Source organism: Halichoerus grypus, chromosome 7 (genome assembly GCF_964656455.1).
Source record: "Halichoerus grypus chromosome 7, mHalGry1.hap1.1, whole genome shotgun sequence".
Taxonomy (NCBI): domain Eukaryota; kingdom Metazoa; phylum Chordata; class Mammalia; order Carnivora; family Phocidae; genus Halichoerus; species Halichoerus grypus.
In genome coordinates, this window is record NC_135718.1 from 35712516 (window position 1) to 35740005 (window position 27490).

A 27490-nucleotide genomic window follows, 5' to 3' on the forward strand; every position below is an offset into this window, starting at 1 on the left:
CTGGTTTTTGAAGAGTTAGCCTTTGTCTTTCTAGAGATTTATAGTAGGAAGCAACTGGAAATGACTGGTTAGGGTGAAAAATTTGAGGTCAAGATCAGAGGTTTTGTTTTTTGTTTTAACTTTGAGGTAAGATTGACCTATAAAAAGCCATACCTATTTAACATAACTTGATGAGTTCAGAGAGAAGCCTATACCCCTGGAACCATCAAGGCGAACTGCCATAAGCCTATCCATCACCACCAAAAGTTTCTTACTACCCTCGTACTCTCTTGAAATAAGATCACCTAAGACCTACCCTCTTAGTTTTTTGTTGTTGTTTGTTTTGTTTTTAAATACATGAATTGTCAGTTTCTGACCTAGATTCCTTTACTAGCCTAGGCAAGGATGTGGTTTCAGACTGCCCTGTGTAGCCGCCTTCATCCTTTCCTATCCTCTGTGACCAGGGGAACACATTTGAAGATGGTTTGGGTGGGATTAGAAGTGTCTTCCCAGAAATAATTGTTCCTTAAAAGGCTTGGATGGGAGTTTCCCCTGACCTCAGTAACAGTACGCTCAGCCACGCGTGTTAGGTGTGAATCCTAGAGTTACCTGGCACTTCCTTTTACCTCTTGGCCCTAGGACCTAAAGTTTCTATGTGAAACTTTTTATCTTTTATTGTGTGACTTTTGCTTTGGCTATTATCTCCTGAAGCTAAACTATGTCAAAAGGCTTTTGAAAAAACCCGAGTGTATTGCCCTCGCTGACTCATTGCCAGGCGAATAAAGAGCCAGCTTCAAAGGCTGCAGTGGGTATGGGGGCAGTGTTGGGTTTTTCTTCTCTTCTGAATCCAGGCTGGTGAATCTTGATCAGAATGTTCTTATAATCCCCCCCATGTTTCTGAAGTACCTTTCAAACAACTTACTTTAGAATCCTTTGTTTCATTTAGGGTCCTATGGACATCACCCATTAAATTCAGAGCGGTCCTGTTCACATCCCCCTCCCCCCCACCCCGGGCAGTCTCAATCCCTGTCTTCCTCAAATTTTCCCCAATATGGTTTCCTCCATTTCCTTGGTTAGTGTTGGCTTCCTTTGGGGTTTTGCCTTAGGACCAAGAGAAAATGAGGAAGTAAGTGGGTGTTCTGGCTTGTTGGCTATTTGCGGGGGGTGGGGGGGCGGGTAGAGAGTTCCCTAGGGGGTTTCTTCTCTAAGAATAAAGACCCAATGTGCTGGCCATTTAATTTCCTCAAATCATCTCAAATAGGTTTCCCTACTTTAAGAGTGAAAGGGGGATTATTAGAACAAGATTAAAAAATGGGACCTAGGTAAACTGTAACCAAAGTGATATTCAATTCTTGTGCTCGTCTTGGCCTTCGTTGGAGGCTCTCTTCTGCCATTGTGGTCTGGTGCCTATCCTTGGGATGCACTCAAGGGGATAGGCTCAGGAATTGAGTCCCTATCAGGCAAAATGAATGTATCCATTCCCCAACCATGGGTCTTGCCTGAGGAATTTGTGGGGCACTATTTTATAGTTTGAGATGTGAAGCTCTTTAGGCTTGGTATTGGCTAGAAAGCTTGGACCATGTCTGTCTAAAGAGAAAATTTTTATTTGCAACCTATCACAAGCAGGGACAAAGTTAACAGAGGCATGTAGGTGTCAAAACCAAACCAGCCAGTTGGCTAGAACACCTTGCAAAGGAGGAAGAGAGATGAGAGGCACCAGGAGGCAAGATTACAGATCGGGTAGGTTTAAAATGCATGGATTATACCTCTTCTCAGATTCTTGATTGCTTATTATCCTTGATGTTGAGCTACTTTCTCCGGTTTGATCTGGGATGAAGGAAGCTGCGATATGATGATGCTAAGGAGAGCATATAAAACACAACAGCTCAGGGCGCCTGAGTGGCTCAGTCGTTGAGCATCTGCCTTCGGCTCAGGTCATGATCCCAGAGTCCTGGGATCGAGTCCCACACTGGGTTCCCTGCTTGGCGGGAAGCCTGCTCTCCCTCTCCCACTCCCCCTGTTTGTGTTCCTGCTCTCGCTTTCTGTCAAATAAAATCTTTTAAAAAAAAAACAAAAAAAACACACAACAGTTCTTCTTCCAAAAGTATCACTTCTTGCTTCCTTAGGCACCTTCCAAATCCCTCTCGTTTTCTCCATCTTCAAGTTCATGGAGGTCTGTGCTTCTCCACCCCCCCCCCCAATCAATCCTACTTCCAAGAGAAGAGCTTATAAACTTGTATTAAAGCCAAAAGTCTTGGGGCGCCTGGGTGGCTCAGTTGGTTAAGCGTCTGCCTTCGGCTCAAGTCATGGTCCTGGGATCGAGCCCCACGTCAGGCTCCCTGCTCAGCAGGAAACCTGCTTCTCCCTCTCCCTCTGCTGCTCCCCCTGCTTGGTCTGTCTCTTTCTGTCTCTCTCTCAAATAAAATCTTTTAAAAAAAAAAAAAAAGCCAAAAGTCTTATTCCCCACCTTGCCCCTGACCCTGGGTCGTTTGCCATTAAACAGAGAAACTTATGGCAAAGAACCATAGAATTTCCAAGTCTCCATATTTCAAGTTTTTAGCTAACTTTGGTTTTGTTTTCCATATGCCAAGGACATCTGTCCAAAATTTTAGCTTTTTTCCCCCCCTAGCAATTAACTACTTTGGTTTACCTTTTTTTATTCCATTAGATTGCAACTGAACAGTTTAATTAAAAGACTGTACAAAGCTAGGTCATGAAAGAAGCCTGATTTTACATAGAAGCCACTCCTCTACACAGCTGCCGCTCTTAAGGTAATGGACTTCCCTTTATCTGCCTAACTCCCTCTCCAGGCCACCACATACACCTGCTTGGCTGTCAGAGAGACTCTGTGTCTCCTGGGGTTGTGGGGTCAAGACCATTTCTCAATTCCAACCTCTAGCCCTGTCTCCCAGTGGCCTATTGGGCTGCATTTCTAAGGGGAATGCCAACAGAGCAGTGCTGTTAATAGGTAAATATTGGAGGTCTCTTCTAGGAGAGACTAGATGGTTCTATGTTAAAGTACTAATAACAAAGAAGACCAGTATCCAAGATGGAAGGAGGCTGACTATTAGAGAAAGGGTAGTGTAAGAAAGAAACCAGCAGAAAGCTGGTTGTGCAAGGGAGCTAGATATTAATGGAATTTTAAAAGAATGATAGAATTCATTGGTAGCTTAGCAAAACTAGTGGTTCTCATCTCTGGTGACACTCCAGAATCACCTGGTACTTCTTGAAATACTGATGCCCGAGCCCCATGCTCAGGGGTTCTGATCTAACTAGGCAGGGTAGAGGCCTGAGCATCAGTGTGATGAAATGGGGAGCTAAAGTTGAGAAACACTGATCTGGGACCAAAAGAGTCTTCACATGTTTCAACGTTTTCAGCACACAGGTACAAATGGCTCCTCAAACTGAGGGATATTAATAAGATTCTGTCATTAGACAAATCTGCACTCCATCTCAGTGGGCAGGGGCAGGGCTTAGAATCTGCTTTTTCTATAAACCTCTCAGGTGAAATGAATTCTGATGGTTCATGGACCATCCTTTGGAAAAAAAAAAAAATCCTCTAAAACAGACCATCCTGGGGCACTGGGTGGCTCATTCAGTTAAGTGTCCTCTTGATTTCAGCTCAGGTCATGATCTCAAGGTTTTGGGATCGAGCCCCGAGTGTGGCTCGCATTGCTGGGCATGGAGCCTGCTTGGGATTCTCTCTCTCCCTCTGCCCCTTCCCCCCCCCCACCCCCTGCTTGTGCGTGTTCTCTCCTCTCTACAAAAAAACAAACCAAAACAACAACAAAAATCTTTCTGTGCATGCATTGTTCGTCCTGAATGTGACTTTGTTTCAGCCTCATGATGATCCTACGAGGAAAACAACAGTATCCCATTTTACAGTTAAGGCAACTCAGGTAAAGGAGGTTGAATAACTTGTCTAAAAACGAGGTACAAATAGCAAAACTGCACATCACATGTGAATGCTTAGCTGGAGTGCTAAGGACAAGAAAAGCTTTCATCACAAATTCCTTAAGCTTTTCTGTGCTTCCCGTTGGCACACTCGCTGACCCCCAAGGGTCGTTAGCTTGTGGCTCAAAGAGGATGGACAAGAGAACCTGCCCAGAGCCGAGAGAAACCGGTTACATAGACTGGCCCAGCGGAGAGTGGTCCTGGGGAGATGTGCCGTCCACAGGCTGTCCCGGTGCTGCCGATTCTGAGGATCTGTGGGGTCAGTCAGCCCACTTAGAAGAAAACGGGAACCGTGCTAGAGCCAATCAGAAAGGCCCACTGCTTTAATTCTTGCTGTTTTCCCTGCTGTCTGTCAAATGTTGTCCCTGTTGCCCAATAAGCATCTCTATCGGTGAAGAGATCTGAAAGCTCTGAAGGTGAGCATAATGGCCAGCAGGAGAGGGGTGGCCTCGTTAGAGCAGTGAAGGTGTATGAATGGAGAAGGGGAGTGAACGAATGCTAGTCATCTTGTCTTCGGTGTGTTGGACTTCAGAAGAGGAGAGAAGCCCATTTTCTGTTGGTCCTTCTCCCACATCAGAAGACAACATTTTCCCTGAGTTCTACACATTTTAGCCTAAAGCTGAACTAGCTTAGATGTGCTTCAAGGTTCTCTGTATTCTGGATTCTGAATTCCCCTGCTTGCTTGATACTTGTACTTGGCTGCCTCAGGGTTGATGAAACCTGTTCTTCTGTCACCTTCTCGTTGGCGGAGAGCAATTCCGTGGTCTGCCTGGCTGCTCCTAGCAGAAACAGAGGGGTCCACCTGAGCATCTCCCTCTCTCACCCTGTAGTTGATCAAGCACCGAGCTCTGGGGTTCTTGGCCCATCAGTGTTTCCTGTGTCTCACTACTTCTCTATCTTCTTTGTTAGGCTCACTAACTGCCATTCTAACCTGTCTGGACCACTGCAGTAGCCCTACCTCTCACTGCATTTCCTGCATCCTTGCATGCCCCTCCCATCCATTGTTCCTATCTTGTCAGATGAGTAATCTTCTCAATGGTCCTTTTTATTTTAATCCTGTGGATGGTGGTCTTTGTTTTTAGAATGAAGATCAGAACCTCTGACTTGGCCTGTCAGGCTCAGTGCCTCCCTCCTCAACTCTCACCCTCTTTCTTGGTCCCATTCACACTGATCTCCTTAGGGCTCTTGAATATTTCCTATTGGTTCCTCCTTGGGCCTTGGTGCCCATTGTTCCACTGGCAGGATGCCTTCCCTTTTGCCGCAGTAATGCTTCCTCATCCTTTGGACCTCCACTCAAAGAGATCCATGGGTATCCTTTTATGTCCCTCCCAAATGAGCTTGAATCCTCCAGCAGTGCACCCTGGCTTTCTGTGTACATGTTTTTTTTTTTTTTTTTTTTTTTTTTTTTTAAGATTTTATTTGACAGAAACCCAGTGAGAGAGGGAACACAAGCAGGGGGAGTGGGAGAGGGAGAAGCAGGCTTCCTGCGGAGCAGCGAGCCCGATGCGGGGCTCGATCCCAGGACCCTGGGATCATGACCTGAGCCGAAGGCAGACACTTAACGACTGAGCCACCCAGGCGCCCCAGTTTCTGTGTACATGTTCTAACAGCTTACGCAAGCATGCGGTGCTAGGGCAGGCTCCCCACCTGCTTCGTTCATGCTATATCCCCATCCCAACTCCAGCGACTCGCACATACCAGCTACCCTCTAAGTATTTGTAAGTGGAGAAATAAAGGAATAATGATGGACATCACAACCTCCTCCACCCTATTCTTACATAAACACCTCTTTCATTGAGGTGGGCTAAAAAGGACTCCAGCATTTCACTCCTTGAAATCTTTAGTGCTTCAGCTCGCATTTTAATGATACCTGGCTAGAATATGAAAAGCCTGTGATCAGAAACTGTTTACAAAGCACTCTACTCTTCTATCCCATTTGATCCTCTTAAGGACTTTGTGAAGTGGGAAGGTCTGCTGCTATCTTCTTTGTCTATGGAAGAGGAACCTGCGCTCCGTGAAGTTGACTGCTTTGCCCAAGGTCAGACAGAGATGAGGCATGAAAGGGAAAAGTCCTCATTAAAGGATTTCTATCTAGCACGAATAACATTAGTAAAACTAGCTAATTTAGTTTAAAACTGTTTAGATGCTGTGCTCAGGGCTTTATATAAACTGAGTGTACCATTAGAAACACCATGATGTAGGATGATTACTATCTTTACAGACACGGAAGCTGAGCCTTAAAGAGGTGAGCTAATGGGATGTGAGGGAGCAGTGTGAGCAGCACACGTGGGCTCTAGGGCACCAGCCCACTATTCCTCCTAACCTGTGGTGGCAGGAGCTCCTGGCCTCCTAGACACCACTTCCATTGCGGGGGCGGGGGGAGATATCTTGAATATCTCTTGCTGTTCATTCACCTTACTCTGTAGTTCCTTTTTGTCCTTTTTATCACACCCCTTCCTGCTTCTTCCTGGGACTCTTCATTCTTATGGAATGCCGTAAATTTGGTTACTGCAAGGGTAGCAACGACATATAATCTTAAATTTTTGAAGAGCACGGCTGCAATCTGTCCATGTGTTTTTCTTGAGAATGTGATGGTCTTTTAAAAACAAAAAAACACAACAACCTTAGTTTTTCTGCATTCTAATCTTGAGGGAGGTAAACGGCCAACAATGCTAGGACTGGTTCGGGGTTGAAGCTATTTTTTGCCCTTTAGGGAAGCTCATCGGTGGAGTGGAAAACGTTGGGAGTTGAAATTCGGAAGACTCAGCGTTTGGGCCCAGCTATCTCCTTCAGCTGTGTGACACCTAGCAAGTCCTTTAACCTCTGAAACCAAGTCTCTTCACCTATAAAATGAAATGGTAGTGGGGCGCCTGGGTGGCTCAGTCGTTATGTGTCTGCCTTCGGCTCAGGGCATGATCCCAGGTCCTGGGATCGAGCCCCGCATCGGGCTCCCTGCTCCGCGGGAAGCCTGCTTCTCCCTCTCCCACTCCCCCTGCTTGTGTTCCCTCTCGCTGTGTCTCTGTCAAATAAAATCTTAAAAAAAAATGAAATGGTAGCTTTGCCTTGTGAACAGTCACCTCGAATTGTAAAGCCTCTTTCTATCGTAAGGGAGTCACTGCGGTACTTTTAGGAAGTCTTAATGAGGCAAAGGGGAGAGAGTCCCAGCAGCAGGAAGATAGCTATGAAGGCCCCAAAGGAGGAACCAATAGGCAACGTTCAAGAGACCAAATAGAACGTTTTCATTAATACTTCTGAGGAGAATGGTAACACTCTTCTAATTAGCCAGCTGGTGCCAATGAATACACTAAGATTATAAATGGTCAATGTGTGATGGAGCTCAGGACAGGTTGGGAGGTGGGGGGAGGAAAAGTTGAATTTCACTTTAAGCTTGGGTTGTACACAATGGCATGGCAAGAGGGAATTCCCATAAAACCTGTTCTCCCTTTTCAACAATCCTTCAGAATAAGGAATTTTTTCTTAAATTTCAGTTCAAATCTATTGACTGTACCTGCCAGGAATACTTTGTCAAGCAAGGCCGTGTCAGAGCCCCCTAGGAAACAGGCCATGATGAATCCGCAAGCTTGGGAGCGCAAGGGGGCCTCACTGAGCACACATTTGCCATCCCTTGCCTAAACCTAAGTTTTGATGGGAAACATAGTCCGATTACGAGGGATTTAGAAGCTTGGGGACTCTCACTGCCCTCCTGTGTTTTTACGTCACAAAACATCAGTGTTGAGAGCTGGCTTTTTCATGGTTAGAGGCAAAAATTAGTTAATCCATAAAGCATACTCACCAGCTAATGTTAGCAATTTGTAAACTAGGCACTATTTTCCACAATTACTTCTACACCTGCCTTTCGGGGGCTCATTGGCTGAAATTCAGAAGAGGACGCATGTGAGCTTAAACTTGAATAATAGGAGCGGTGAGTCTTAAGGATATCCAGAATGAAAGTGCCAGAGACCTTTGGGGATAAACTTGTGAACTGTCAAGAGGATGTTAAACCACGTCTGGCTCCTTTGGACACCTTAGGAACATTCCTGCCTGGGCATGGGCTAGGCCCTGGGGGAGGTCTTCAGGATGGAGACGAAGCTGTTAGTAAATTTCCAGCACATTAGCCTATATTTACTTTCAGTTTACACTAGAGTATGGGCCAGTGAGATGGTTAGCTCCACTAGTAATGGACATTTTTCTGGGTATTTCATGATCTAGTACTGGGACACTCTCCTAGGTGTAAGATAAAGGTTTGATAGTTGGGACCTTGCTGCCTTGGAGACCAGGTTGACCTTAAACTAACAGCTGCTGAGCCTTTACTAATATTCTGAGCCCTTTTATATACATTAGTTCATCAGAATTGTTGCCTGTAGTCCTGCAAAGTATGGATGACCGTTTTCCTGTCTTTACTGAGAAAACTGAGGCTTAGAAAGGTAATTTAACTTGCCTAAATCCTACAACTACTGAATAGCTGACGAGGGCTTACCTGCAAGTGTTCTCAGGTTAATTAATGCCTGTGTGTTCTCTGTAAGCCACAACTGACCAGTGGGTAACTATGCTGAACTTGTCAGTGTCCTGTGCTATTAACTTGGAGGGCAGAAGATGGAGGACTCCTAGACTTCCACCTGTTCCTTTCTCAGGGCTTGCTCACTGACCTTTTGACGATAAGGTGCCCTTGAGATAGTCTGTTCCCGGAGCCTGTAATCTCCTGGCCCATTTAGTGCTATTCTTGTGACTAATCATTTAATAACCATCTATTGCATACCTACTCAGGTGTTGTCCTGAGCACTGTGCAGTGAATAAAGACCAAGTCCATGCTCTCATGAAGCTTTTTCTCCTATAGGAGATAAAAAAAAAAAAAATGTCAGATAGTGATAATTACTCCAGCATAATTAGGAGTATTAGAACCACAAATAACTGGGATACTACGTTAGATGGAGAGGATAGGAAAGACCTCTTAGAAGAGGACGCATGTGAGCTTAAACTTGAATAATAGGAGCGGTGAGTCTTAAGGATATCCAGAATGAAAGTGCCAGAGGAAACAGGCAGGATAAAGGCCCTGAGGTAGGAACATACTAGATGTGCTCACAGAATAGCAAGAAGGTGGTATGGGGTGGGGTTTGGAGTAGAAGGAAACAAGATAGGAATGGTCTGGGAGACGTGGGCACAACCATAGGAGGCATTTTGGACTACGGTAGAAGCTTTGGATTTTAAGTGTGATGGATATCCATTGGAGGGTTTTGAACTGGGATGTGATACACCATTTTTAAAAGGCTCTTGTCAGTTGTATTAGTAACAGACTGAGGGGTTGGGGGCAGTGGAGGCAGACGGCCAACTTGGAGGCCGCCACAGAAAACCAGGTGAGGCGTATGGGTGGACTTGGGTGGTGAGGAGTGGCTGAATCACGAATGTATTTTGAAGGTAGACCAGATAGGCTGTGCTTGTGAATTAGATGTTGGGAGGTTCCTGAGGTTTGTTTACTCCCTCTGGCCCACACCAGCACTCTGATCTGTGGACTTGCAGTTGGTGGCTGTGACCCTGGGAACTGTCAAGAGGTATAAACAACAGTGTATACTCCTCCTCTGCCTCGTAACTTCCTCATCCTGGGCTATTTGATCTCTTCATTGTTGAGGGGTGTCCTCTCCAGATAGGTGTAACTTTGATGCCGTGTTTTCCGTTAAGTGTTGCTATCTCCTCTATGTGGGAAGCTGAGATTAAGCTATACATCACCTGTTTACTGCCCTCATGGAGCTCTTAATCCAACAAGAGATGCTATGTTACAAGATGAAGGTGAAAGAAATGGTATAGTAGGGTTAAAGAGTGCTCCGGGGGAACAGAGCTGGGACTGATGGATACTAACTGGTCAGAAGACCAAAAATCCGGGCTTGAGAGGGGACGTGGCAAGGATCTCAGCTTTAAGAGAGACCCTCCAACTTCATGTTTGTTCAGGTCGGTTTCCTGATTTCTAGTTCTCTTTTCCCCACTGTGGCTATTGGCTCCCTTTATTCCATAAATGCGTATTCCTTCAGTCTAGAAGCAGGGGTGGAAGAAGCACGCACTTATCTCTGTGACTAAGACTGCATGCCAAATTATGATGGAGACCCAAGGCTATTCTCTAGGCCTGTGGCCATAATCAAGTCTCAGAGTGAGTCTTTGTTCTCTAGTGACCCATCAAAGGTAGGACAGTGAGGGAGTCTGTTAGAACTTAGTACCATGAAACACGTGACATCCCCTAACCCATGAAGCTTGGGCCTTGGACCCTGTAGAAGTTCTATTAACCTTGTTCTGTGGACCATCTCATAGTTTTGACCTCCTAGGGAAGAACATTTCCAGTCATTACTCATCTCAGACTGAGGCAAGTTCTGTGAGTATCTGGGTCCCGCATGACTTGTTACCAGATGGTGGTTTTCACAGCAAACATTGTCCGAACAAAAAGGCTTATGGTTTTGAAGACTGTGAAGGCCCAGATAGATGCTCAAGCTGAATTACCATAGATTATTTACGATGTCTGTTCCATGTAGAATATGAATCTGTTGCTATATTATCAGGTGTCATTAGCTGACATTGATAGAGGCTCGTATTTTTGGAAAACTGCATGGACTTACAGTAACATGTAAGTTGTGCTTATGTGTCTCTCCTATTGTACTCTAAGCTCCTGGCGGACAGAGGGCATCATCTTATTTTTCTCTTCAGTCTTAGAGCAGTCATAAGCAGACCATGTTTCAGACTGATTCTTGGTTGAGTTAACTTCTCTGTGGCTTAGTTCCTTTAAATATGGGAAATATACATAGATTATGAAGTCGTTGGGGATCTTAAATAAGAATACATTTAGAAAAGAACTTAGCAGTGTTCCTGAATTCACAGTGAGCACTCAAACAGGTCTACTGTACTATGATGAGTGCTAAATAACTTCATAGTGAACTAATGGAAGTTCATGGAGACTAGAGCTCTATTGTAGGAAGTGAAATTCTAGGACTGACACCAGGGAAACAAGGCAAGTGCTACTAGCCCTCATCCCAGGCCTGCTCCTTTCCTGATAGGTAAGGGCTGGGACCGTGCTTGGTGAAAGGTGTCTGGGTTTGTTTTAGGTATGTGCTAATAGACCAGGTTACTAGCCTAGGAGAGACATTTGCCCAAGGTTGAGTAACTCCTCCTCTGGAGTAGCATGAGAAATGTCAAAGGCTGGAACTGAATTTACATTTGGACCATTGTTTGGGAGGCTCTGTCCCATTAGCCCAAGTCCTAGAATGTAGTAGAATAGATTGAACCTTCCCCACCTCCCCAATCCCAATCCATTTCTATGTCACTTGTACCTTTTCTTCTGTGATTTGTTGGCTGGATAATATCTAATGACGTGACATGGCATGGATTGCCATGAGCAGCCATGGTGGACAGAAAGCATTTCTGGTGTGACATTTCTGGTGTGAACGTTTGGGTCTTTGAGGTAGACTCCATTGACTGTAGGGTGGGATTGGGGAATTCTGGATCAAAAACAAAACAAACCAAACTCATGGAGTTGCCTCTTTAGGGTACCCGGCTCTACACATATATCAGGTATGTGTGACTGTCTGCCTTTTATGATAGGACCAGAACCCAGGATTTCCGGACAGCTCCTTCTCTCATACACTGGCACAATTTAATTGGAGATAAAAATGACTCCCAGTTGTAGAGTTCCCACTATATACCTTATCTTGTCTAATCCTCACTGAAAGCCTGAAAATAAGTATTATCTCTTTTATCCACATGAAAGAACAGAGATTTCAAGTAACTTTTCCAAGGTTATAGGATAAGAAGGATTTAAACTCAATCTTTTAAGCTCCAGCTATACTATTCACCTCCCAGTAGGCCTGTCATTTATTAGAAAGTGAGCTTTGCAGTATTATATGAAAATAGTTCTCATCTGATACCAGACTATTGAGCCTATTCCAGTCCTTTGACCATTCTCTGATCACTAATTTAATAGGTTTTGTCAATAAAGGAAATAAAGTATTAATAATTTCAGAATAGAATTTTCTAGACTCTTTTGGTAAATTGAGTAGTTTTCTTTTGTGCTATGCAATGCTGAAACATTGGTTGATACAGGGAAATGTAAGAATATTTCAAGAATTCAATGTCTTCAACACTTCTTGAGCTGTGACATAATATATATATATGTGCTGATAAGTATTGTTCTTCAAAGAATTCACTGTGGGAGGTCAAATATTTACTTTAACTTCCATCCTCATTGATCCCTCAATTTGGGAATATTTCCAGAACTAGTTAACAAGCTACAAAAGAAAATCTGTCCCATTTTAAAAATAATGTCTTCTATTGCAATTCCGAATACATGTGTAACATTCACTAAATTAAAGATCTGTTGCCCAGCTCATTTATATTCAAGATCATATGCTTTAGAGATTATGTGGGAAATGGAGAAATCTTAACAGATCTCAATTTACTACATATGGCATGCCTAATTAAAAATTGGAAATATTTTTATCAAAACTCACCCACCTTCCATTTTTGGATGACATTATCAAGAGCATTTCACCTTGAGTCATGTCTAAATATGATTTAATTGAACCCAGTGTGGAAATCTATAATCCATCCTACCACTTATGATGAGTGCTCTAAACCCTACTTTTGAATTTTTATAAACATCATTAATACTAGTTAGATGAATTTCTTATCTGCTAAAAGGCACACACGTGGTTCTTAAAATTTCAGTTACTGAATTGAGATAAAAAGGTTCATCATTGTAAAAAAAAAAAAAAAAAAAAAAATCAAGACAACTGTCCAGCATATTTTCCAGAAAGGGGCATTGTAATGTTGAGAAATGTGAGCTTCATAGTCAGACCGCCTTATTTGAGGGAACTTTCCTACCCCTGGTTACCAGTCCTTGTGGAGCGTATGTGAGTGACCTCTCTGGGCCTCAATTTCCTCTTTTCTGGTCTCTGTTTTGCTACTGCGAGCGCTACTGTGCTATCAGTTTATTCCCTCTTACTGGCTAATAGGTCTCTTTCTCTTCCTATGACTTTTAAATTTTTATTTTCAATATCTTTGATATGCTGCTATTTCTAGGAGTATAAGATGTAGATAGTTTATTTGGCTCAAGACTTCTGGTGCTTATTCAATCTGAGATTTCGCATATTTTAATGGGGAAATTTCCTGGCCATTACCTCATTCTGAGGTTCTCTTATTCCCAACAGAACTGTTGAACACTCTCCTTCTGTTCTCCATATCCTTCAGTATTTCTTACAATCTCATCACTTTATCACTTGACCATTCAGTTCCTAGCACTGTTCCTGGAAGACTTCGATTTCCTCATCACACCCTCTGGGTTGACCCTGGGTGTCTCCAGTGACTCCTGGTTCTTTCTCAGAGCCTTCTCTCAACCAGTCACCATCTTTTCACCAGAATTTTATGGAAAGCATGTTGAATTCGTTGTTTACAGTGATCCATAGCGTCGGGTGTATCTGTAACCTACCAGTGAGATTCCCATGACTTGAAAAGATGACAGATGCTTTTTCTGTAAAATTAAACCAAAGACCATCTCAGGGTAGTAAACAACAGTTTTAACCTTAACCCCTGACTGACAATATCTGTCATTTACCACCATTCGTGTCACAGGTCACTGATGCTAAGCAGATGGTGATAATTTTTCTTTGGTAATCAGTAAACATACTGTAGTGTTCTGAAAATAATATTGAACTCCATAAAAAGCTGAGGGAACATTGAATACATCCTAGATTTTTTTTTTTAGTGGAAAGTGTTCTTTTAGCTTTTATGAACTTCCAAGTTTTTTATAATCTGTATTATATCCAGAAAAAATAGCATTTTTAATAGAATTGTTTATAATTACCCACAAAATGGAACTAACCTACAAGCAGAAAATGAACAGTTCAGTATTTTGTAGTCTTTTCAGACCATAGAATATTTCATTATCATTAAAATATTTATGCAAACAAATGATAGTGTAGCATTACCAAGCTATATTCAGAGCGAAATGATTCACTACAAATGGTTTATTATTAACAAGAAAGAATAAAAACAGGCTTTCTATTTGAGAATCTTGAAAAATTAAAAATTAAGCTAAGGAAAATAGAAGATGAAATCAGTAAGGATAAAAACAGACAAATAAAGCCATAAATGGGCTTTTTGGAAAGACGGATAAATAGCCAAGGTCCTGGCAATGAAAGTAAGGGAGCAAGACCATATATACACAGTATTTGCAATGAGAAAAATGTTATAATTAGAAACACCAAAGCCATTTAAAAAAACAAGAAAAATAATAGAAAGTCTCAGTGACATTTGGAAAATATCCACTAATAACTGATCTTCAGTAGTAAATGTAAGTAATGTAATGACCATGCTGGATTTTATGATTTCATAAAGATTCACCATTGCTGAGGCTTTAGCCTGGAGCACTTTACAAGTGAGTTCTTTCAGACTATTCTTAAGCTATTGAAACTATTCCAGGTTTCTGGTAGAAATCTCCAAGTTAAGTCATATTTATTCCCCTATTTAAAATCCACCAGGAAAAGCAAAAAAGAGTGAACCACTGTTGGCGATGATAAAGGAAAATGAGGTCTACTGTAACCTAAAACTACAAAGTACCGGCTAAATATGTGCTCTCTACTAAGAAGAGAGCTTGGTGAGGGGTGCTCTTGACCTTCTGCAAGATACAGATCTCTCCTCAAATTAGTGCTGTAGTCCTAAAAGGGGGGTGGGGGGAGTCCACTGAACTTCTGACTACAGCTAGAGGAATGGATCATCCATGGGAGATGGGGGATGTCCCTACACATTCTTAGTTCAAAACCACAGGAAGTCCAGGAAGTGTAACTGAACAGTATACCTTGTTCTATCCTTTCTATTGTCTCTAACCAGTTCTCATAATTGAGGTGAATACCCGGAGTGAGGTAGAGTGGCTTAAGGAAAGGAAGGCAGCTGTTGCAGATTGTAACAGAAAGGTCACAGGACAATAATATTTAATGATAATATTCACCTTTATACCATAATTAGTATGTGGTAGGAACTGCTCTAGGTTAAATATTATCTCATTTAATTTTCATACAGGAAATACTATCCCCATTTTACATATAAAAAAATAGTAGTTATTTGACTGTGAGGGTAGTAAGTGGCATCATTGAGCTAAGAATCAAGTAGGTGACTTCAGAGCCCTATGATACCTATGTTCCTCTGTGTTTCCCCCGCACCCCCAACTCTGCTTCTAGGACACTAAAAGATTTAAAGGTAAAGGAGAGAATAATAGAGATGAGACTGCAGATCTCCAGCTCACACCTGCTACCTTCTTAGAATGTTCTTCATTTAGAATCTGACAAATAAATCATTCAAAGATGGGTAAAAATCTTAAAATGAACAATATACATTATAAAAGGAATTGTGCAGAGAAACATAGCAAGGGTTGAGTTCAATAGTTCTCAATATTCTCACAAAAATTACAGATAATGTAATTCTTAAAATAAAAGCTCAGAAGATTAAATGATAACGAGATAATCCAAAAAATGTTAGAAAAGCTCAGAAATGAAAGCAAAACCTAAGACCTTACAGAATGACAGTAACAACATAGAAAAATATTAATGAAAATTCTAGCAAAGATAGGGTGGATGGATTGGGAAAATCCTATAAAACAACTAAAGAATAAAGGTGTTCTAATAGATACAAAGGTAAATAAAGGAGGTTTAATAAATGCACAATTGTATTGTTGAAAATGAGAACAGATGGAACAGATCCAAACCTTGAATGCCAAGGAGGGGGAGTTTCAAGAATGCAAAGAAGGTCAATATTAGAAAAAAATGAGATGTCATTTATTAAATATATAGATCCTAAAAAGGCATTTGATAAAATTTGAAACACATCCTGATCTTAAAAATTTGAATACAATAGGATTGGAAGAATTGCTTTTATTAATCTCAAATGAACAGACATGTCTAATGGTTGGAAGATGAGATTTATTCTCCTTAAAACCAAAATAAGAATAAAGGTTCTGTTATCAGTTATTACTTCACTCTGTAATGTTAGTCAGTTAAATTATGTAAAAAAAAACAAAACAAAAACCTATAAACATACTGAACAGATGATAGAGGAATAATATTGTAACTATCCTAAACTAATAGCCATGTCAATAAAAAGGAGGAAAGTCTAGAATTAGAAGAAATACCTAGTAACTCTATGAAATTCCTTAGCCTTGAGAGTAATCCAAGGCACACAAATGAAGACAATGAGAAAGGATTTGTTTTTTCTACTGGATTAGAAAGCTAAATTTAGTAATGCCCAAAATAGGAAATGGATATTCTTAAGTACTTTTGGTAAAACTACACATTGGCTCAAACTTCCAAAGTCATAGAAATCTTAAAAATGTTGTTAGTTTGACTCTGCAATTTCACCTCTAGACCTTTCTTCTGAGTAAAATATAAGGGTATATCTTAAAACATTTGCAAAATGTTTTAATAGCAAAAAAAGGAGAGGTATGGGGGGGGCGGAGCAAGATGGCGGAGGAGTAGGAGACCTGGATTTCGTCTCCTCTCAGGAATTCAGCTGGATAGGGATCAAACCATTCTGAACACCTACAAACTCAACAGGAGATCAAAGAAAAGAAGAGCAACAACTCTCTGAACAGAAAAGCGACCACTTTCTGGAAGGTAGGACGTGCGGAGAAGTGAATCCGAGGCGTTATTCGGGAGGATAGACGGCGGGGGAGGGGCCTCCGACGGCCGCTTCTGGCAAGTGATAGAGCCGCGGAGCACAAAATCGGAACTTTTAAAAGTCTGCTCCGCTGAGGGACGTCACTCTGGTGGCGAAGTGGGGGGTGGAACCCTCGCGGGACAGTGTGGTCTCAGGACCCTCGGGGTCACAGAAAGACCGGGGGTGCCTGAGTGCGGCAGAGCTCCCAGGTATCGGAGCGGGGAAGCCGGCTGCAGAGACGGAGCCCAGGCGCAGGCTCTCAGCTCGGGGTTGCTATAAACCGTGATCCGCGGCACAGTCGGGCCACTGCTCCTCCAGCAGGGACCCAACAAGCGGCAGATCCGGGGAGACTCCCCTTCTTCCCCCGGGAGAAGAGGCGCGGGAGCGCACCGCGGGGATCTGCTGGGTTTGGAGACTCCACCCGGGGTCGGGTGCCAGATAGAAAGGCGCGGTCACAGGCCGGGTGAGCGCGGAGTGCGGCCGGAGACCGGGGAGACGGGAGTGACTGACGGCTTTTCTCTGGGGGCTCGCTGAGGAGCGGGATCCCGAGTTCTCGGCTCCGCCGGGGCGGAGACTGGGAGGCCACCATTTTCACTCTCCGCCTCCAAAGCTGTACGGAAAGCTTGCAGGGAACAAAAGCTCCAGAGAGCAAACCCGAGCAGATTACTCAGCCCGGACCGGCAAGGGCGGGGCAATTTGCCTCCGGCAAAGACATTTGGGAACCACGGCAACAGGCCCCTCCCCCAGAAGATCAGCAAGAACAGCCAGCCAAGACCAAGTTTACCGATCAATGAGAACGGCAGAACTCCAGCGCTAGGGGAACACTGCACATAGAATTCATGGCTTTTTTACCATGATTCTTTAGTCTTTCAAAGTTAATTATTTTTTTTAACTGTCTTTTTTTCTTTTTTCCTTTTTTCTTTTTTTTTTGAATTTTTCTTTTTCCCTTTTTCAACCAACATCTTATCAATCCCTTTTTTAAAAAAAAACATTTTTATTTTTCATTTTTAAAGTCATATTCTATCCCTTCATAGTAGTTACCCGTATTTTTGGCATATATATATAAGTTGTTCTCTCTTTAAAATCTTGAGATAGTTTCTTCTAACAGATCAAAATATACTCTAAATCTCTAGTGTATGGTTTTTTTCTACTCCCCTGCCTGATCACATTCTCTCCCTTTTTTCTTTCTTTTTTTTTTTTTTTAAGCCTCTTCTTTCTTTTTTCAAACAACTTATCAAATCCTTTTTTAAAATTTTTTATAATTTCCATCTTTACAGTCATATTCCATCCCTTCATCATATCAACCCTTATTTTTGTACATATATAAGTTTTTCTTTCTTTAAAATTTTGAGAGGGACTTTCTTTTAACAGACCAAAATACACCCAAAATCTAGTGTGTGGCACTGATCTATAATCCAGCCTGATCATATTTGATCACATTCTATTTTTGTTTTGTTTTGTTTTGTTCTGCTTTTGTTTGTTTTTATCTTTATCTTTTTCTTTTTTCTTTTTTTCTTTCCTTTTCTTTTTTCTCTCTTTCCCTTTCTTTTCCCACTGCTTCAGGTCTTTTCTGATTTGTTTAGAGTATATTTTCTGGGGACGTTGTTACCCTGCTAGCATTTTGTTCTCTCATTAATCTATTCTCCTCTGCACAAAATGACAAGACGGAAAAAATCACCTCAACAAAAAGAACAAGAGGTAGTACCGACTGCCAGGGACCTACTCAATACGGACATTAGTACGATGTCAGATCTAGAGTTCAGAATCATCACTTTAAAGATACTAGCTGGGCTTGAAAAAAACATGGAAGTTATTAGAGAAACCCTTTCTGGAGAAGTAAAAGAACTAAAATCGAACCAAGTAGAAATCAAAAAGGCTATTAATGAGGTGCAATCAAATATGGGGGCGCTAACTGCTAGGATAAATGAGGCAGAAGAAAGAATCAGTGAGATAGAAGACCAAATGATGGAAAATAAAGAAGCTGAGAAAAAGAGAGATAAACAACTACTGGATCACGAGGGCAGAATTCGAGAGATAAACGATACCATAAGACGAAACAACATTAGAATAATTGGGATCCCAGAAGAAGAAGAAAGAGAGAGAGGGGCAGAAGGTATAATGGAGCAAATTATAGCAGAGAACTTCCCTAATTTGGGGAAGGAAACAGGCATCAAAATCCAGGAGGCACAGAGAACCCCTCTCAAAATCAATAAAAATAGGTCAACACCCCGACATCTAATAGTAAAACTTACGAGTCTCAGAGACAAAGAGAAAATCCTGAAAGCAGCTCGGGAGAAGAGATCTGTAACCTACAATGGTAGAAACATTAGATTGGCAACAGACTTATCCACAGAGACCTGGCAGGCCAGAAAGGACTGGCAGGACATATTCAGAGCACTAAATGAGAAAAATATGCAGCCAAGAATACTATATCCAGCTAGGCTGTCATTGAAAATTGAAGGAGAGATAAAAAGCTTCCAGGACAAACAAAAACTAAAGGAATTTGCAAACACGAAACCAGCCCTACAACAAATATTGAAAGGGGTCCTCTAAGCAAAGAGAGAGCCTAAAAGCAACATAGACCAGAAAGGAACACAAACAATATACAGTAACAGTCACTTTACAGGCAATACAATGGCACTGAACTCCTATCTTTCAATAGTTACCCTGAATGTAAATGGGCTAAATGCCCCAATCAAAAGACACAGGCTATCAGATTGGATTAAAAAACAAGACCCATCGATATGCTGTCTGCAAGAGACTCATTTTAGACCCAAAGACACCCCCAGATTGAAAGTGAGGGGGTGGAAAACCATTTACCATGCTAATGGACACCAAAAGAAAGCTGGGGTGGCAATCCTTATATCAGACAAATTAGATTTTAAACCAAAGACTGTAATAAGAGATGAGGAAGGACACTATATCCTACTTAAAGGGTCTATCCAACAAGAAGATCTAACAATTGTAAATATCTATGCCCCTAACATGGGAGCAGCCAATTATATAAGGCAATTAATAACAAAAGCAAAGAAACACATCGACAACAATACAATAATAGTGGGGGACTTTAACACCCCCCTCACTGAAATGGACAGATCGTCTAAGCAAAAGATCAACAAGGAAATAAAGACTTTAAATGACACACTGGACCAAATGGACTTCACAGACATATTCAGAACATTCCATCCCAAAGCAACGGAATACACATTCTTCTCTAGTGCCCATGGAACATTCTCCAGAATAGATCACATCCTAGGTCATAAATCAGGTCTCAACTGGTACCAGAAGATTGGGATCATCCCCTGCCTATTTTCAGACCACAATGCTTTGAAACTAGAACTCAATCACAAGAGGAAAGTCAGAAAGAATTCAAATACATGGAGGCTAAAGAGCATCCTACTGAAGAATGAATGGGTCAACCAGGAAATTAAAGAAGAATTAAAAAAATTCATGGAAACCAATGAAAATGAAAATACAACTATTCAAAATCTTTGGGATACAGCAAAGGCAGTCCTAAGAGGAAAGTATATAGCAATACAAGCCTTTCTCAAGAAACAAGAAAGGTCTCAAGTACACAACCTAACCCTACACCTAAAGGAGCTGGAGAAAGAACAGCAAATAAAGCCTAAACCCAGCAGGAGAAGAGAAATAATAAAGATCAGAGCAGAAATCAATGAAATAGAAACCAAAAGAACAGTAGAACAGATCAACGAAACTAGGAGCTGGTTCTTTGAAAGAATTAACAAGATTGATAAGCCCCTGGCCAGACTTATCAAAAAGAAAAGAGAAATGACCCAAATCAACAAAATCATGAATGAAAGAGGAGAAATCACAAGCAACACCAAAGAAATACAAACAATTATAAGAACATATTATGAGCAACTCTATGCCAACAAATTAGATAACCTGGAAGTAATGGATGCATTCCTAGAGATGTATCAACTACCAAAACTGAACCAGGAAGAAATAGAACACCTGAACAGACCTATAACCACTAAGGAAATAGAAGCAGTCATCAAAAATCTCCCAAAACACAAAAGCCCAGGGCCAGATGGCTTCCCAGGGGAATTCTACCAAACATTTCAAGAAGAATTAATACCTATCCTTCTGAAATTGTTCCAAAAAATAGAAATGGAAGGAAAACTTCCAAACTCATTTTATGAGGCCAGCATTACCTTGATCCCAAAACCAGACAAAGACCCCATCAAAAAGGAGAATTACAGACCAATATCCCTGATGAACATGGATGCAAAAATTCTCACCAAAATACTAGCCAATAGGATCCAACAGTACATTAAAAGGATTATTCACCACGACCAAGTCGGATTTATCCCTGGGCTGCAAGGTTGGTTCAACATCCGCAAATCAATCAACGTGATACAATACATTAACAAAAGAAAAAACAAGAATCACATGATCCTCTCAATAGATGCAGAAAAAGCATTTGACAAAGTACAGCATCCTTTCTTGATCAAAACTCTTCAGAGTATAGGGATAGAGGGTACATACCTCAATATCATAAAAGCCATCTATGAAAAACCTACAGCAAATATCATTCTCAATGGGGAAAAACTGAGAGCTTTCCCCCTAAGGTCAGGAACGCGGCAGGGATGTCCACTATCACCACTGCTATTCAACATAGTATTGGAAGTCCTAGCCACAGCAATCAGACAACAAAAAGAAATCAAAGGCATCCAAATTGGCAAAGAAGAAGTCAAACTCTCACTCTTTGCAGATGATATGATACTTTATGTGGAAAATCCCAAAGACTCCACCCCAAAACTGCTAGAACTCATACAGGAATTCAGTCAAGTGGCAGGATATAAAATCAATGCACAGAAGTCAGTGGCATTCCTATACACCAACAACAAGTCAGAAGAAAGAGAAATTAAGGAGTCGATCCCATTTACAATTGCACCCAAAACCATAAGATACCTAGGAATAAATCTAACCAAAGAGGCAAAGGATCTGTACTCAGAAAACTATAAAATACTCATGAAAGAAATTGAGGAAGATACAAAGAAATGGAAAAACGTTCCATGCTCATGGATTGGAAGAACAAATATTGTGAAGATGTCAATCCTACCTAGAGCAATCTACACATTCAATGCAATCCCCATCAAAATACCATCCACTTTCTTCAAAGAAATGGAACAAATAATCCTAAAATTTGTATGGAACCAGAAAAGACCCCGCATAGCCAGAGGAATGTTGAAAAAGAAAAGCAAAGCTGGCGGCATCACAATTCCAGACTTCCAGCTCTACTACAAAGCTGTCATCATCAAGACAGTATGGTACTGGCACAAAAACAGACACATAGATCAATGGAACAGAATAGAGAGCCCAGAAATGGACCCTCAACTCTATGGTCAACTAATCTTTGACAAAGCAGGAAAGAATGTCCAATGGAAAAAAGACAGTCTCTTCAACAAATGGTGTTGGGAAAATTGGACAGCCACATGCAGAAGAATGAAACTGGACCATTTCCTTACACCATACACAAAAATAGACTCCAAATGGTTGAAAGACCTCAATGTGAGACAGGAGTCCATCAAAATCCTAAAGGAGAACACAGGCAGCAACCTCTTCGACCTCAGCCGCAGCAACTTCTTCCTAGAAACATCGCCAAAGGCAAGGGAAGCAAGGGCAAAAATGAACTATTGGGACTTCATCAAGATAAAAAGCTTTTGCAAAGCAAAGGAAACAGTCAACAAAACCAAAAGACAACTGACAGAATGGGAGAAGATATTTGCAAATGACATATCAGATAAAGGGCTAGTATCCAAAATCTATAAAGAACTCATCAAACTCAACACCAAAAGAACAAAGAATCCAATCAAGAAATGGGCAGAAGACATGAACAGACATTTTTCCAAAGAAGACATCCAAATGGCCAACAGACACATGAAAAAGTGTTCAATATCGCTCGGCATCAGGGAAATCCAAATCAAAACCTCAATGAGATACCACCTCACACCAGTCAGAATGGCTAAAATTAACAAGTCAGGAAATGACAGATGTTGGCGGGGATGCGGAGAAAGGGGAACCCTCCTACACTGTTGGTGGGAATGCAAGCTGGTGCAGCCACTGTGGAAAACAGTATGGAGGTTCCTCAAAAAGTTGAAAATAGAGCTACCATATGATCCAGCAATTGCACTACTGGGTATTTACCCCAAAGATACAAAAGTAGGGACCCGAAAGGCTACGTGCACCCCGATGTTTATAGCAGCAATGTCCACAATAGCCAAACTGTGGAAAGAGCCACGATGTCCATCAACAGATGAATGGATAAAGAAGATGTGGTATATATATACAATGGAATATTATGCAGCCATCAAAAGGAATAAGATCTTGCCATTTGCAACGACGTGGATGGAACTGGAGGGTATTATGCTGAGCGAAATAAGTCAAACATGGAAAGACATGTATCATATGACCTCACTGATATGAGGAATTCTTAATCTCAGGAAACAAACTGAGGGTTGCTGGAGTTGGGGGTGGGGTGGGAGGGATGGGGTGACTGGGTGATGGACACTGGGGAGGGTATGTGTTCTGGTAAGCGCTGTGAATTGTGCAGGACTGTTGAATCTCAGATCTGTACCTCTGAAACAAATAATGCAATATATGTTAAGAAAGAAAAAAAGAAGAAGAAGAATGTAGCAGGAGGGGAAGAATGAAGGGGGGGAAATCGGAGGGGGAGAAGAACCATGAGAGACGATGGACTCTGAAAAACAAACTGAGGGTTCTAGAGGGGAGGGGGTTGGGAGGATGGGTTAGCCTGGTGATGGGTATTGAGGAGGGCACGTTCTGCATGGAGCACTGGGTGTTATGCACAAACAATGAATCATGGAACACTATATCTAAAACTAATGATGTAATGTATGGGGATTAACATAACAATAAAAAAATTAAATAAAAAAAAAAAAAAAAAAAAAAAAGGAGAGGTATCTAGAATGTTTCTGATCTATCATTTAAATAAGAAAAGCTATCCAGTGCAGAGAAAGGGGAACCCTCCTACACTGTTGGTGGGAATGCAAACTGGTGCAGCCATTCTGGAAAACAGTATGGAGGTTCCTCAAAAAGTTGAAAATAGAGCTACCAAATGATCCAGCAATTGCACTACTGGGTATTTACCCCAAAGATACAAATGTAGGGATCCGAAGGGGTACGTGCACCCTGATGTTTATAGCAGCAATGTCCACAATAGCCAAACTATGGAAAGAGCCAAGATGTCCATCGACAGATGAATGGATAAAGAAGATGTGGTATATATGTACAATGGAATATTACGCAGCCATCAAAAGGAATGAAATCTTGCCATTTGCAACGACTTGGGTGGAACTGGAGGGTATTAATGCTGAGCGAAATAAGTCAATCAGAGAAAGATGTGTATCATATGATCTCACTGATATGAGGAATTCTTAATCTCAGGAAACAAACAGGGTTGCTGGAGTGGTGGGGGGGTGGGTAGGATGGGGTGGCTGGGTGATAGACATCGGGGAGGGTATGTGCTATGGTGAGCGCTGTGAATTGTGTGAGACTTGAATCGCAGACCTGTACCTCTGAAACAAATAATACATTATATGTTAAAAAAAAAAAAGGAAGGGAAGAATGAAGGGGGGGAAATCGGAGGGGGGAGACAAACCATGAGAGACTATGGACTCTGAGAAACAAGCTGAGGGTTCTAGAGGGGAGGGGAGTGGGGGATGGGTTAGCCTGGTGATGGGTATTAAAGAGGGCACATTCTGCTTGGAGCACTGGGTGTTATACGCAAACAATCATGAAACACTACATCAAAAACTAATGATGTATGATGATTAACATAACATAAATTCAGTCAAAGGAAGATGCTTAAGGCAAAAAAAAAACCAAACTGTCCAGGGGTTGTTTAATTTTACCCTTTAAAAAAACTTGGCAGTTGGCATAACAAAAATTCTTATATCTAGGTGGCAGGATGATTAACTTTATATTTTCTAATTTCTTCAATGATCATGTATTTGCATAATTGTAAAACTTTATAATAAACTTTTCAATATCACATTACATAGAGAAAACAATATAAATATTTCTTAGCTTGATCACAAATGCCAATCAAAATGCCTAGAAAAACCCCTATAATTGAACTAAAATGTTGATAGTGACTGCGGCTGGGAAATGAAATTAGAAATGATCTTTACTCCTCCATTGTATGTATATTCTCCACTTTTCTAAAATGTTTCCTTGTTTAATTCTTCTTTAAAACTGAACTCCCCAAAGAGCAAGAAACATGAAAAAAATTAACCCTTACCTCTTCCTTATGTTAAAATTTGCTCCTCTGTTGCTCTAGTTGTTAATGGGCGGCTTCAAGGGTGAGCCCAGTAGGGGGCTCTCTGATTCACATGGTTGTGCTAGCCATATTTCAGATTCCCTCCAGGAGGCTTATTTTTGAGGAAATATGCAAATTAAGACTAAGTTAAGAAATGGAAGTAAAAAGAACCCTGCCTCCTAATACCATGCTTCTGACCATTCTCAACTACAGATGTTCTCTTGGATCAAAGGCAGGGCTCTCTCTATCTCTGGTTTTTATTTGACCTTGAGGTCGAAGTTGATTAAATGGGAATAAAGAGATGATCTACTTATACTGAAAAAAAGGTTTAAAGAAGCTTTAAATTCCTTCTCTGTTTTCTTAAATTGTAATGTTATCCATTTAGTTTACTGATTTATAAAAATACATGCATATTAAAAATGCAAGCTACAGTAAAAAAGGCAAAGTAAAAAAAAAAAAATCCTATTAAATTCCAATACAGAACCCTCTGTCATTAATAATTGAATATCACTCAAGATGTGCTCTCTGGATGTGTTCAGAGAAAGACGATTAGATTAATAGCAAGAAGTAATTGAAGAAAAATGACATTGATCTATACATACTGTGGGGTTTTTTTTTTTTTTAAGTAACTAAATTTATATTCTAAATTAAACCAAAAGAAAGAATGGGGAAATTCTAAACTTCAAGTTAACAACTCATTAGCAGAAGACATCTTAGGTCCTGGAAGGTAATGAAGTTAAGAGCAGTTAGGAAGGTCCCTGTCTGGCGGCGCCTGGGTGGCTCAGTCAGTTAAGCTGCTTCCTTCGGCTCAGGTCATGATCTCAGGGCCCTGGGTTGGAGCCCCCAGTCAAACTCCTAGTTCAGTGGGGGGTCTGCTTCTCCCTCTCCCTCTGCCCCTTTCCCTGCTCATGCTCTTTATCTCTCAGATAAGTAAATCTTAAAAAGTCCCTGGTTGGCTCAGTTGGTAGAACATGTGACTCTTGATCTTGGGTTAGGGAGGTCATGAGTTCAAGTCCCACTTCAGAGGGAGACTTAAGAAAAAAACTACAGTATTATTCACACATAAAAATACAAGAATGCGTGAATATACATATTTAGGTAGCTTATATTTTAAGCTATGCTTAAAACCTATATATTTAACTTTTCTCCCAAATTATGCTTTTTTCTTTGGGACATTTTTCTGTCCTTCGTGTGTCTGTCTATGCCACTGAGTTCAGAGTTGCACTGAAGAAAGCCGCTGGAGGCTAACAGATTGATTTATCTTGACAGTGACAAGGATGCAAAATGGGAAGGACATGCCCATAAGCACACACCACTGCTGGGTTCCAATATTCTTGCTGCTTGGATTCACAGGGACACCAGACAGTTGCTCAGTGTTCATGTCACATGTGACCGTTGTCAGGGCTGACCTTACAAGACATCAGAGTGGCTTATGTTTAATTGTGTAAAATCCCAAGGGAAAAGAAAATTAAGAAATTCCCATTCCTACAGGAATCCTTTTTTTTGTGGTCTCAAGATTTGCTAGTATCTAAGCAGTGTGGTCATCCATTGCTTTCTAGGCAGACCCAGATTTCTCTAGCAGTTCATAATCCAGGACTATAGTCAATAAATGAAAGCTAGTAGGCTGGGGGGCAGGTAGTAATGGGAGACCTTACCTGTGTTTATGGAGTTTTTGCGAAGGGGAGAAATGAAAGAATTGCCAAGATGGTAGTTTCTGATGTTAATACTTAGGCGGATCAGGTTTGACGTGGAAGCTTGCATGTTGACCTTTTTTGCTGGCTCATCAGGGCTGACCCACTCATCCCCTATGGCTGGAAATACTGGCTTCCAATGGATCATAGCTACACCCTTTGCTGAAATTGCCCTCAGTTTCAATGAACTGCTCCATTCATGGTTACACCCGCAAGAGGAGATGGCTTGTGGTCTATAAGTGATTGAGACAGGACACCAAGTCCCAGCTCTAAGGCTCAATTTAGGATAACTCTGAAATGCCATTCTAGGTGCAGAGCTCCCTATAGGAGTGAATAAGGTTCAGTTGCAACAGCATTGTAGGTCGGCTTCACCTTCTACCTTTACTTCAGCTGTATTGAGGGTGTTCCCCAGAAGACCTCTGCACAAAATAGAAAACCATGTTCTCACTCCTGAGAGGCCAAGGGTAGAAAATAAATCTAATATATAGTAAGCTTTTCATAAAGCTAAATTTTAAAGAATTACCTTTTAATCTGTGTGTGTGTGTGAGTGTGAGAGAGAGAGAGAGAGAGAGAAAAAATGTCCTCTTCAAAAAAACCAGATTCATGGTGATGATGTATGACCTCAGCTCTGGAATTCCTTTCCAAATAGGAAGGTCAATAGGAAGACCAGGAATGCTGTGAATTCATGTGTATCCACTTATTTGTCCTAGTTGTGACCATGCTTGAGGGAGTCATGACAGGCAACTATGTCCAAGATGATCTTGGCACACAGTCTTGGGGCTTCCCTTTGAGTGACCAGCCAATCCTCTTCCCTTATGATTTTACTCTATTATGTCCCTTTCCCAAAGCTCATTATACTATTAGCATGAGTAGAGATGCCATGTAA

The 27490-nt window shown here is 41.4% G+C and overlaps 1 long non-coding RNA gene across 1 annotated transcript; it reads left to right on the forward strand.

Moving 5' to 3' along the window:
- The first annotated feature begins 2645 nt into the window (after nucleotides 1-2645).
- LOC144382457 (uncharacterized) lies at nucleotides 2646-6939 on the forward strand. The gene is made up of 3 exons (XR_013449439.1): nucleotides 2646-2750; nucleotides 5884-5971; nucleotides 6647-6939. It is a non-coding gene; the product is annotated as an uncharacterized LOC144382457 (long non-coding RNA).
- Nucleotides 6940-27490: the final 20551 nt, after the last annotated feature.